Source organism: Chiloscyllium plagiosum, chromosome 19 (genome assembly GCF_004010195.1).
Source record: "Chiloscyllium plagiosum isolate BGI_BamShark_2017 chromosome 19, ASM401019v2, whole genome shotgun sequence".
NCBI lineage: Eukaryota > Metazoa > Chordata > Chondrichthyes > Orectolobiformes > Hemiscylliidae > Chiloscyllium > Chiloscyllium plagiosum.
In genome coordinates this window covers 27,163,048-27,175,931 of record NC_057728.1, presented here as the reverse complement: position 1 = coordinate 27,175,931, position 12,884 = coordinate 27,163,048, and the positions used below count along the sequence as shown (strand labels likewise).

Below are 12,884 nucleotides of genomic sequence, written 5' to 3'. Positions count from 1 at the left end.
ACAGATGAGATCACTGTAACTACGTGCTTTGAAATTCAGCCAGGCAGGTGCTGAGGGGTGTGCCAAAGAGCCACAGAGCTTTTACTTGTGATCCACGATTGCACACACCTCAATACTGGTTTCCCCTTTAAGCATGGATGTGCGGTGGGAATGTCAAATACCTACACACCAGGGTTTCGGCAATAAGAGGGAAGGGCTGTGTGCTCCTCATGCTGGCAGGAAGACCACTATTTATTTAGCTTTTCAGTATGACACAGTAGCTGTTTAAATAGTACTTTATTTTTTGATTACGTGGAATGATAACACGTCCACTCTATTATTTCAAAAGGACATCGAGATGGAGTGATGCAGGCTGCTGAAGCTTGAACCTGCAGGGTTAGCTATAAACCCACCTCCTTCTACTACACAGGGTTCCTCATTCCCCATCACATTGCTGTGGTAAGTAACAGCAGCCTGTCAGAATTCCATCCATGCCAGTAGCTGGTGAGGCTCAAGATTTGACTGAAGAAAATTAAAATAAAGCACGTAGTTGGTTAAAGTTTACCAGAGGAAATTTGCAGGCTTCCTTCCTGGCAGAAACAGTCAGCAGTGCCCAAAAAACAGTGGACAGGAACCAAAGCCTCATTACAGCTGTAACCCCTGACAACCACGAATGAAGCAGCCCAGTTCATCAGGCATTGGACTCATTTTTAATGCTGGCAGTGTCAATGCTCATCAGGCCTGTGTGGGATCCACATTGCTATTTTTAGATTGAATTGAGCAGAGCTGCCACATGCACTGTCCCGATCATGAGGCACTGAGAAGGTAAGCTTCATGTTTTCTGTATTGATACAGAGGCACTGGAACTCCCTGCCCCAGTGGTCAGCCAGGATAATCTATCCTTCCGTCCTCCTCATCTAGTGTCTGGACAAACTGTTGAGTGAATCAAGAGCTCTTTCACCCTCACTGAGTTGTGACGTTTCCAATTCTAACATGCTATTTTTAAAAGAAAATAACTGTCATCCAGCAGGGTAGGAACTTAAAACTCCCAGTATTTCTCACACATGTGACCAATGAAGATTTTTAAAATTTTATTCATGGGACGTGGGCATCATTGGCTGGGCCAGCATTTATTGCACATCCCTAGTTGCCCTCAAGAAGGTGATGATGAGGAAAAGATATGCTGCAAATGCTTTTCCCTCTTACTCTATTCTCTTCAACTTACATTTAAAATGAAACAAAGGAAAGGTGAAATCGGGGTAGGTCACCACATTCCAATTGCCACATTCTGCTCATAAACTTTGCCAGTACCTAGAAACGAGACTGTGGTGCTAGAAAAGCCAAGCAGGTCAGGCAGTATCCAAGGAGCAGGCACCACACTCTCAACTCTAATCTCCAGTATCTGCAGTCTTCACTTTTTCCCAGTACCTAGAAACACCAGGTCCAGGTGTTGCAGAGATTTTGTAATGAACTTGTTAGGGGTGAATTCTACACCTGTCCCAAACTGTCCTGCTGATGAAGGGGATGGAGCTGAGAAGAGGGCTTCACTCCCAAGGCCTCCAAGGAACCTGGAGTAAGTCTGGAGGTCAGTGTTAATTGAGATGGAGTAAAATTGCCTCCTGAACAATGGCAATATGGCCACGGTTCCATTTCAGGGTCAAAGGCTGGACTGATGGAGGAGTGAGGGGAAAGGAAATATGTTTATAAATTCTCAAGTGGCCTCAAGAAGCAGGATCTATGGCATAGGAGCCAAGGTTCACCTGTGTTCTAAGGGCACAGTAAATGCATCCACAACACCAAAGCTTCATTCCCAGAGATCTCCACTAATGCTGCAAATTTTGGTGAGGCTAACAATGGAATTCATCTGGTGAGCACGATCCCAGAGTCACTAATTCATATCTTCCTCTTACAAAAGAATAAAGATAGGGTGGTAGGTCCATATTATTTCATGATGTATTTAAGAAGGGTGGAAGCATGGAATCTGGTTTGTTCAAAGGATGAAAAATATTCTTTGGAAATCTTTGGTTGTCTTTGTACAGATGCAGTGGATTGATTCATTCATGCTGCAGGTAATACCAATATGATCAACGTGATCTTGAGTCAAAGCTGAATTAATCTCTCAAATACATAGCTCAGGAAAGATGTAGCTTGTCTCTGCTTGTGAGGCAATACAGGTGTCACAACAGAGTGGAACAATGCAGATACAATTATTCAGGGCTGATATTTAGTCATCCCTGTTGGAATTATTTGAATGGTAATGCTAAATGAGAACAGGATTAGACCTACTGTGAAGCCCTCCACAGATGATAAGCCTGCCAACATTTGCTGTTGACAATCATGCAATGATGATGATCCTTTGCATCAGGTGTTGTTGAACGAGTGGTTAGCAGCTGTGATTAATAGCCAAAAATACAGTCAACACCTTCAGGTCTGCAAAATGGGGCAAATTAAAGGGAAAAGATTTCACTCTGGTTTGTAGCCACTAGGAAGTTGTATCGTGCATCTATTCCAGAAGCTGAGCCTGTTCCAAACGCCCAAAGGTGGTGCTGATGCCTATTTAATCATTTCCAGTTCTAAAAGCAGATCAAAGCATTAAATAGAGACTGCATTCAGGAAAGCAGCTGCCACCCTGTCATGTACTGTACAGATCGAAACGTTTAGCACTTCTTCCAACATTCTATATCAAGTAGAGCAACACATCTATTTCAGAATGGGACCAAAGGTTATTAGCAAAAGAAGCGATAAAAATAAACAAATGTTCAGACTCCCGATCTGCAGACAGCATGGAAAATCACACTGATTGATAAATATGCATCAGGGATGGAATACACCATTTCCAGTGTTCAGTACCACAGGACAGTAGCGCCTCGTTCCGGGACCCGGTTCGCGAACCGAAAAGTTCGCAAACTGAATCAATTTTTCCCATTGTTCGGATAGTGTAAAAATGCTTGGACGGCTGTTCACAGCACACGCGCCAAAGACAAACTGAATGAGATCACTCGGGGCCCGAGAGCTTTTTCGTTCAACAAGCGCGTAGCAAAGCAGAACAATGAAACCACATGGTCGCACACGGGCTTTTTACGTTTGTATCTTTGTTCGTACCTTGAATTTCATATGTATGTTGAAGCAAAATTTTACATACAATCCTGTTCGTAAACTGATTTGTTCATGAACGGGGTCGTTCGTATGTCGAGGCGCTACTGTATTAACTCTTAATACCCCCAGTACAGGAATGATCACTACAAAACACAATCATAAGTGAAACATTTGGCAGACCTATTGGCAATAATTCATCCACAAGTCAGGCCAAAACTCATTCAATCTCAGGCCAGTCAGGTCTCAAATTTCTCTTCAATAATATCTAATGTCAAGTTAAGACAATGTCCAATATACTGCAGAAGAAATGCCCTACCTTTTATTTCTATTAGCTACTTTTCTCATTACTATTACCATTCCTAGGTATATCCTGTTCCAAATGCAGGCTAGATACACAGGTAGTGAAGTCTAATTGACCTTGGCTCAAGATACTCCCTTCTGCCCTCAACAAATCGTATGGCTCAGGTCAAGGCCTAGGAAACCAATTGCTGTCTATCACCTACAACCACCCATTTCCCTCACCCTTAGCTGACATTTCACTGCTCTCAACCATTGAATATCACTTGGGTTCTGCATTAGATAACAACGTAATCACCATATCCTTCCTTAACCTACCTCATCCACGCGGATGCTTGTACTGGCTATAATCATCAAGGAACAGACTTCATCAAAACCAGGTCTGTTCTCCTCAGCTCCATTCAGCGAAGTTACACAAATTGATCTTCAGCAATAGCATAAAGCAAATTGACAGTCCCCTGATTTTCTTTTGACATTAGATAATAAGGCTAGCGATGGCGGCACGGTGGAACAGTGGTTAGCACTGCTGCCTCACAGCGCCAGAGACCCGGATTCAATTCCCGCCTTGGGCAACTGTCTGTGTGGAGTTTGCACATTCTCCCCGTGTCTGCGTGAGTTTCCTCTGGGTGCTCTGGCTTCCTCCCACAGTCCAAAGATGTGCAGGTTAGCTGAATTGGCCATTCTAAATTGCCCGTTGTGTTAGGTGAAGGGGTAAATGTAGGGGAATGGATCTGGGTGGGTTGCTCTTCGGAGGGTCAGTGTAGACTTGTTGGGCTGAAGGGCCTGTTTCCACACTGTAAGTAAACTAATCTAATCTAATCTAACTTGATGTCGATGTAATCCATACTGCTTCCATTAACGAGTCAGTAACTAGAAGGCTTAAACTTAGGTGGTGGTTTGAAAGAATGCGGAGAAAAGTTTGAATTGTTTTCTCTGATATAGAAGGGGTTATTAGAACATGAAATTCTCTACCAGAAATCATGGAGGAAGCAAAGTTCCCAACAGCTTTTGAAAGGGAAACAAGTTTATATAGGGAAAAATAAAAATAAAAGGGCAAGGTAGAAATTCATTCTTTTAGAAAGCTCTATCTAAAATGCCTTGAGTCAATGATTAGTTATAACCTGAAATGGCTGGAGGTAATGGGCTAGAATGAATGTGTACTCAATTGGAGGATAATTCTAAAGAAGTGTCCCTGAAAGAACAGTCAGAATTAAATGCTTTAAAAAAAACCTGTCTTTAATACATTAAAGAGAGGTTCCATTACCCACTGCAGTAACATAGAGTGTTATTAAATATTTAATTGGATTTGCTGCCTTCTAAACTCCATATTGTCAATATGACTCACCTTGGTTGGATATTGAGACAAAAGCCAGTTGAAAGGAAACAAAGCTGTTTCCTTTCTGTCATTATTAACTGTGTATGAACTTGAGGCTTTCCATAAAGTAGTCTATCACAAACAAGCCACTTAATTCAGATACATAAATTGGCCAAGCAAAGATGCTGTGCTTAGTTGGAACAGTCCTGACCTGGACTTCATTCTGTATCACAGTGAGAATTACATTCTGTGTAATTAACAGTTTCACCATGACATCACAGTACAAGGGAGTTATTGCCACCTGGTAATAGGAGTGTGACGACAGGAGTCACAATACATTGCATTACATCTCCCACAAAGGTTATGGTTTCCAGTTCAAATTAAATCATGTGTTTATAGTCCAAGAGGAAAGTTTTAGTTACTGAAACAAAGGGTGTCAGTCCCATTTTACAATGCAGTACGTTTTTGAAGAGGAAAACAGGATCCTCATTGCTAGTTGGATGCTAAACCTGTACAACAAACCAGAAGGGGTGTATTGAGGAGATTCAGCCATCAAACGATATTTCCTGTCCTGTGTCTTTTACAAGAGGCAACACTGCCTAGCAGAACTAATGACAATACTTAGAGTCTCAAAATATCTCTGTCTCTCTGCCCTCACTAGTTCAAATGTCTGAGAGGGCCTTAAAGCTCATCTAGAGTTCTCTGACCTACTGCCTCAGTGGATTCTTCAGTGTAACTCGAAGTTGAGGCACCACTATTTCCAAAGACAAAAATCACACAACACCAGGTTATAGTCCAACAGGTTTACTTGGAAGAACTCGCTCCCAGAGTGCTGCTCCTTCATCAGGGAGCTGTGATTTATTTTTACTTTGTCCACCCCAGCACCTCCACATCATATTTCCAAAGAAACAGCACTGGGTCATACAGGAAGGTGGCATCAACTGCAAAATGAGGCAAGAAACCCAATGTCCCCTTCATCTTATTCAAATTGATCCATTAAACTGTATCCAGTTTGGGTGCAGGCGAGCTCTGTACATCTTTGTGCTCCCTGCGAAGTGTTAAAGGGGCAGTACCTCCTTTTCCAGGCTTTGTACTTAGAAATATTTCATGCCTGTGGCGTCTGTGCCAGGGAAAGTGACCATTAACTTACAACTTGTAATTGAAATTCCTGTCTTTGTAACCTTCATGCAGACGAGCTTCTGAGCGGTTTCATTGTTCAGAATCTTTGCACTTTCTTTCTTTACATGAATCTGCATGTGTTTGTAATTTCCACCCATCCCTGGGTATAAAGTGATGTGACTTGTGCTGGCTAATTAGATTGATATATGAAGCTCAGCTGCACTCAGAGACAGCCACCAGTTACCTGCTGCTAATCTGATTTAATGCATATCACCAAAACGGCAAGGCTTTGACTGCAAGCATGGAAATCCTTTCTCGTGTTGCTCTGGGAATGGAAATGAGATCCAGTGATAGAAACAGTAAAATTGTTTATTGCTTTAAATTTCACTGTTTACCTAGACTCAGGCACCAGTTAATGGATAAAGGCCAAATTACTTAAAATGCAGCTTTCGTGAAGGACAGTGTGCTTCTATATCTTTACCATATATAGGCTTTCTGCAAAAGCAGGCAAATGAGGGAGACCGAACACAAGCACACCGAAGGAGCCAATAAAGACAAATTGCAGATTGGGTAAACAGCAGGCATGTTTCAAGCAGGGAACTAATGGTGCTGTGCCCTGGTAATTCAATGAACTACAGGAAGCCTTGCTTATTAGTGAAGAGGATGTAAATAAGCCTTAAAACACTTCTGGAAGTTTGTTCAACACCACTCATCAGCATGAGGTTATAAAGCTGATTAGCTTTTGAAAGAATTAAACATAGTAGTAATGTATTTGGCTCAGTTTCAGTCTCTCAAAAGAATTAACAATGCAAATTTCACTCTGCACCAAAAAGGCACTGTTGTTCCCAGCTTCCTCCTTCAACTACTGGTGCTCTGCAACAGCCATATACTATTCTCCAGTTTCTCCAACTGACAGGGGCATTTTTACTTTATATTTAGCAGCAGTTCCCTTTGTCATTCCTCACAGAGATCTAGTTGTTGTTGTAAGGGTATGCATTACTGGAATCAAACATACATTTCTGATGAAATCACTCACGCCAAATGTTTTGAGTGAACTGTACTCAGAAAATACAGCAAAGCAAGTGTATTCTGATGGATGACAAAGAAACAAATTAATAAAGTTTTCCTTACTGACCAAGATAAATAATTGCAGAAAAGTTTCACAGTTTATGGGGGATATGTTCATGTGAAACCTCAAACAGTGATTTTCACCAGCAGCAAACACGGTAGCCTGTGTATGCTCACTGAGATGCATGCACTTGCTAATTCAGGAAGAAAGCTATTTTCTCTTCTAAACTATACGGACTAGTGAAGATTCTCTCCCAATGGATCAAAGGGTGTACAGCAATGTTTGCCCAGATAAGCAAATTTGTGAAGAGTAGACAAACAAACAGCAAGTAAGAGAAAGTGAGGACTGGAGATCAGAGTCGAAAGGGGTGGTGCTAGAAAAGAACAGCAGGTAAGGTAGCATCCAAGGATCAGGAGAATCAATGTTTCGGGCATAAGTCTGCATTCCTGAAGAAGGGCTTATGCCCACAACATCAACTCTCCTGCTCCTTGGATGCTGCTTGACCTGCTGTTCTTTTCCAGCATCACACTTTCCGACACAAATGGCAAGACTTGACGAAGGTTTTATCGTTACATCAACAAAGAAATTAGATTAAATCACATAGCTGAGAAGAGTGGCTCAGAATAGCAGCTGGATTAGTGCTGGAAACAGTAACCCAAGAGGGAGAGCACAGCTGGGCCTGCAGTTACAATGGGAATTCTTCCTAGAGATGCCCTGGCTTCATTCCTCCTCCTCATCAGCTATTTTCTGTGTTTTATCCAAGTTTTCCCATGACTTTTCACCAGCTCAGGAAGTTTATGAATGAGCCAGTATGATCAGAATTTTTGAAATTACAGTGATTCTGTTGGAAGCAGTTCAGATAAGATCCAATGAGAGAAGAACGAGAGGGGATTTCATTGAAATGTGCAGGATTCTTAAGGGGCTTGACAGGATAAATGCTGACAGGATGTTTCCCCTCATGGGAGAGTCCAGAACCTGGGACATACTCTCAAAAGGGGCATCAATTTATGCTGAGATGAGGAATTTCTTCTGAGGGTTGAGAGTCGTTGGGACTCCTTGCCACAGAAAGCTGTGGGGGCAGCACCCTCTGGTATGTTCAAAGTTAAGAAAGATAGATTCTTGATTAGTAGGGGAATCAAGAGTTATGGGAAAAAAGGCAGGAAAATGAACAGGAGGAATGTCGGACTAGCCATGATTTTACTGAATAACAGAGCAGGCTCGAAGGGCTGAAGGACCTACTCCTGATCCTATTTCTTATGGTCATAAAAAGATTTCAAAAGATTGAAAGCAGTAAATGACTACAAAATAGCCTGTTGGACAACTTAAAGATTTGTGGAAGCATTCAATAGTGTTGGAGAAATACAGGTTAGACTCTTATAGGGGCCTGTACAATGTGGGCTATGGAGAGAAATCTGATAGAATCGTGACGGATATTGGTTGAGGCCTTTCCCAATGTCAGGAACAACCTTTTGCATATTCAAATACAGTACGAGGTATCATCATTCGTGCTGGGTGATGGTGAGATACCTATTACTGGGGTTTATGCTTGTTGTCATCTGCATTAACTGCAAACCTTGCCTCATTAATATGCAGCTTCCTAGCTTCTCACAGCTGCAAGGAAAGTAGATGTTGAAAATTCCCATCATGCAATTCTGAGCAGGGACCCAGTGACCAGCTCATTGCTGGCTCCTCTGGGCTGCCATCTTGCAATAACATTTGAATGCACTTCCTGTTCATGGACACAACCATCCTCTTTGGAGCCTTTTGGTATCTTTCTGATCCACTTGCAGGATGCTTTTGCCTTTTAAAGCCGCACTTCAGCGCGCACTGGCAACTGGCATTGAAATGCTACTAAAGGGACACTGTGTTAGCAAGGAGCCACCCAGCTTACAGACTGGTCCAGGCTCCTCACTCACTTTGTGCTTGCCTGGACACTCACAGCCATCTCTGCCTTGCCTTGCCTTTCAGTGCTTTGCCTCCTCATCCAGAGCTACTAGGATCACAGTACTTCTGTCTTGCCTTGCTATTTAGTGTAGGCATAAAGCCAGGAAGTTGATCATTGCTATCAGCTCAGCACAGTCAATTCAAGCCTTCAGTTGGGGGAAGGGGTCCCGAAACAGTAAATGAAAATATCACTCCAGATACTTGGGCACGGTCATTCAGCCACTCAGGACTGACAGCGTCTGGATCCTCTCCTCAAACAAATGACAAGCTGAATGTTAGGCAGCCCACCATCCACTTGGCTCTTTCTGCCTTAACGTGAATAATATTTTTCCCCCTCAAATGAGAGAAAGGGATAGAAGAGGGTGGAAGCTAGTGGCACAACTATTAATGCTGGTTCAGGTAGTGGTTGGAGTGGGGCGAGGAAGCAGAGAGTTGTCCCAAGTAGGTAGGTAGACATGCTGGAATGCTTAGAACACATAACATAGAAAAGTACAGAACAGAACAGGCCCTTTGGCCCACGTGTTGTGCCGAGGTTTAATCGTAACGTAAAGTATAATAACTTAACCTCCACATCCCTCAACTCACTGCTATCCATGTGCATGTCCAGCAGTCGCTTAAAGGTCACTAATGACTCTGCATGAAAAATTAGTACTGTTGGGGTAGGTGACAAAGAGAGGAGAAGATGTTGCAGGCAGTGATGAGTGAGTAGAGCTTGAGCCTTAGTGGGAGGTGCATGTGGTAGTAGAGATGGAGTAAGTGCAAGGTAGCAGAGACAAGATAGTGAATCTCACCCTGGCAGCGTGCAGAACGTCATTGATCTTCTGACAGTACTGAGCGTTTCTCCAGATGACTGAGACCTCACTGACACAGGTGGCAAACTCAGAGCAGGCTGGTAGAGGCTGGTGTTGTGCTACCTACTGCCAATCCTAGGGAAACAGAACAGCCCTCACTCAATCTACCAGGACCTCCAGGCCCATGACGACAAAGTAATGAACTAAAATTCCCCTTCCCTACCATATTTTGGAAAAAAAGTCCAGTTAACCATTCAGGGTTGCTGAGACTGAGAGTATTCCTCCAGATGCACAATGGCGTTTTAAAGATGGCGCTAGCGCTAGAGTTGAGAGATCATTATAGGATATCCTAGTGGTGGCAAGGGGTAGAAACGGCCTATCAGATGAATGCATAGGCAAAGGGGCAAGGTAGGTAGTTAATGAAGCGAGTTTTGGATGATGTGGCTGGGCCTGGTTGAGAGAAATCCTCCAGTAATGCAACAAAATTGACACTTAGCCAAAAATATGACAAGATTCCACACCCATGGTTAAAATTGACAAATTAAGGGGATTCTGTATCATTGCAGTGGTACAAAGAATAAAATGATTTAGTCATGCAACTTAAATGGCAGGTTTATTGACTCGTGGGCTGTGGGCACCACTGGCTGGGTTAGCAATGATCATCAATTGTTTGTTGTCCTTGTGAAGGTGGTGGTGAGTTGCTTTCTGGAACCACTTACAAGAATGTACACGCATAATATCTTTAGGGAGGGAGTTTCAGGAGTTTGAGCCAGAATTAGTGAATATAAGCTTAAGAACAAAAGAGTAAAGGAATATTGAAATGTGTTAAATAGTAGAGCTACTTTAAAGATGTTCACAAGAAGCCAAAATAGAGAACAAAACCAAACACTTGATGCAAAAACCAATGTCAGGACTGCAGGGCAAGAAGAGCTCAGACAGATGAAGTCCATCAAACAAATATTGCATTTGCAAAACTATAAACCACTTCCAGAATATGCACAGGAGGAAGACAGTCATGTGCAGCACAGAACTTGAATGCTGCTAATAAAAAGACATTTTTTGACAATGTTTTGCATCTTGAATTCATCAGGACAATTCACAAGAGTACCAATTCAAGAGGAAAACCAATACTTACACCGCATGGGAGAAGAATGCTGGCTGCCTACTTAACAGATTCCTAGCCAATCTGGTAGAGCCATTGTCATGGAAAGTACACCAATTATTGATGATTCAAAATTAACTGCGAGACTTTGTTTAAATGTTAAACCAGGCAGATTGATTCGTTGGTCAGGGCATTGGCCAGGCACAGCATCTGTTTATCTTTTTTCTGTCTGCAAAAAAAAGGGCCTCTGTGCATTAATAAATAGAACTTCCAGTGCACTCAAGTACGTTACACTGCAAGTTTGAAATTGTTTGTCAGTGTAATTCATCACACACAGGATTATGCAGCAAATGTTATCCAATCGTAGACTCACATCAAATGTTGGGCACGATTGTGAAATTTGCAATCAAGATCTGGTTGGGTATGGTTCAGTAGCTTGCTTGCTGTGAACAGCCGAAGAAATACGCTGTTTGATACTATCTGCCAATCTTTGGAACATTGCTGGCATTACCATCATACTGAAACTCATGTACCATATTATACATTTGTGGGATAGGCAGAATATCCCTTTGGCTTGACAGCAGCATCCTGTTAGTGACAAACGACACTCATGTGGCTACGAGATTAAAGGTCCCCAGATGACATTATGGGATCTGAACTAGTAGAGAAGTGCTTGTGAAAGCAATTCAGGAGTTCAAAGATGTTTTACAAAAGACAATGGATCAATAAGAAGGTTCTGTTCAGAAAGGACTCATAAGTATGATTCTAAGGATAAGAGACTTCAGTTAGCTGGACAGAGGGGTGAAGTAGAGGCTTCAGATGAGGTTGAGACAACATTTGATTAAAGATGTTCAAAATGTTAAGGGGCCTGGACAGAGTTGATGGAAAACTGTACCCATTATGAATATGAGTGAAAACCTGAGGGCATAGATTTAAAGTGATTGTTCAAAGAACCAGAACCAAAATGATTTTTTTAAACCGACAAGTACCTGCAGTTAGGATCCAGAATTCACTGCCTCAGAATGTGCTGATTCAAATGAGGCCATAACAATCTGAAGAGAATACATTTGGAGGACTCTGAGGAAAATGTAGCTGAGTGGGAACAGCTAAGTTGATCTCTTGGACGTAGGATGAACACAACAGTGGCCTCCTCCTGTGCTGTGACCATTCTATCAGTTTATAAAACTGCATGTTCAGTCATCCTGAAGCCAAAAGAATTTCTATTTGCTGCCTGATGTAACACTGATCCTGAAGGAACTGAGAAATTCTATCTTTAGATGAATCTCTGCTCCCTGTTACAGCCATAGACTGTCATATAAATGACCAGAAATGTGCATTGTTGGGCACTTCTGGTGAACAGTGTTAGAGCAGGTTTCAGTGCCAGATTTCTCTATGTAATGAGCTTCTCAGATCCACTGCTGTTCTCTTCAGTCATCTGTACAATTCTTGTCCATAAAAGTCAGATTGCCCTGAAATTGCTTTCAGAAGCTAAGCCAGATCCCTCCAACAAGATGAGAAACAATGTTATTTACTGCCAGTGTTTTTCCACATTCTTGCTCCATCTGGTGTGCTGCCCCCTTGCTCCATCATGCTGTCGTCATGCCCCATTGCTGGTTGCTGGCCAGGAACAAAGGTCTGCTTGTGTTTGAGGATTGTAGACTAAACACAGGGACACTTGAGTGGAAGTCACACCTCTTCCCTTGAAACAAAATGATCAGCCGAGCTAAAGAACTCAAGGCACCAAGGCTGCTGTTAACTTGGGCTGGTACTGGTTTTTAAGCCCACCAAACATTTACTTGGCTCAAGGAGCCTTAAGCTTCCAGGACATAAAATTACAGGAAAATGGAGGGTGGGGGCAGCAGAAGAATAAACAATGCAGCATAAACTAATCAGCCCAAATTTATTAAATTGATTCAAAGCACAACTGCGTCATCTGCACAGCAGGAGCTTTCCTATGAGAGAATATATCTCCTCAGTTTACAGATACCTCCCAGCTTCCGGAGTAGCTTCATAGATGCCTCCTGGCAAAGGACAAATAAACTTCCAGTAAATTATCCTTCATTCCTTTATTTTATTGTTTACTTCTCTCAAAGAGAGGATTCTGCTTTTGAAAAATGAAAAGTGAGAACACAAGTGGGCCATTCAGCCAGCTCTTGATATTAAATATGATCA

At 42.3% G+C, this 12,884-nt stretch overlaps 2 protein-coding genes across 2 annotated transcripts in view; one reads left to right on the top strand and one right to left on the bottom strand.

Moving 5' to 3' along the window:
- The window catches only part of LOC122559429 (synapsin-3-like), a 265,554-nt gene that overhangs the window by 83,441 nt on the left and 169,229 nt on the right, over positions 1-12,884 (bottom strand). The gene's annotated exons all lie outside the window — the stretch shown is intronic.
- The window catches only part of LOC122559621 (metalloproteinase inhibitor 3), a 32,524-nt gene that overhangs the window by 9,314 nt on the left and 10,326 nt on the right, over positions 1-12,884 (top strand). The window lies entirely within an intron of this gene.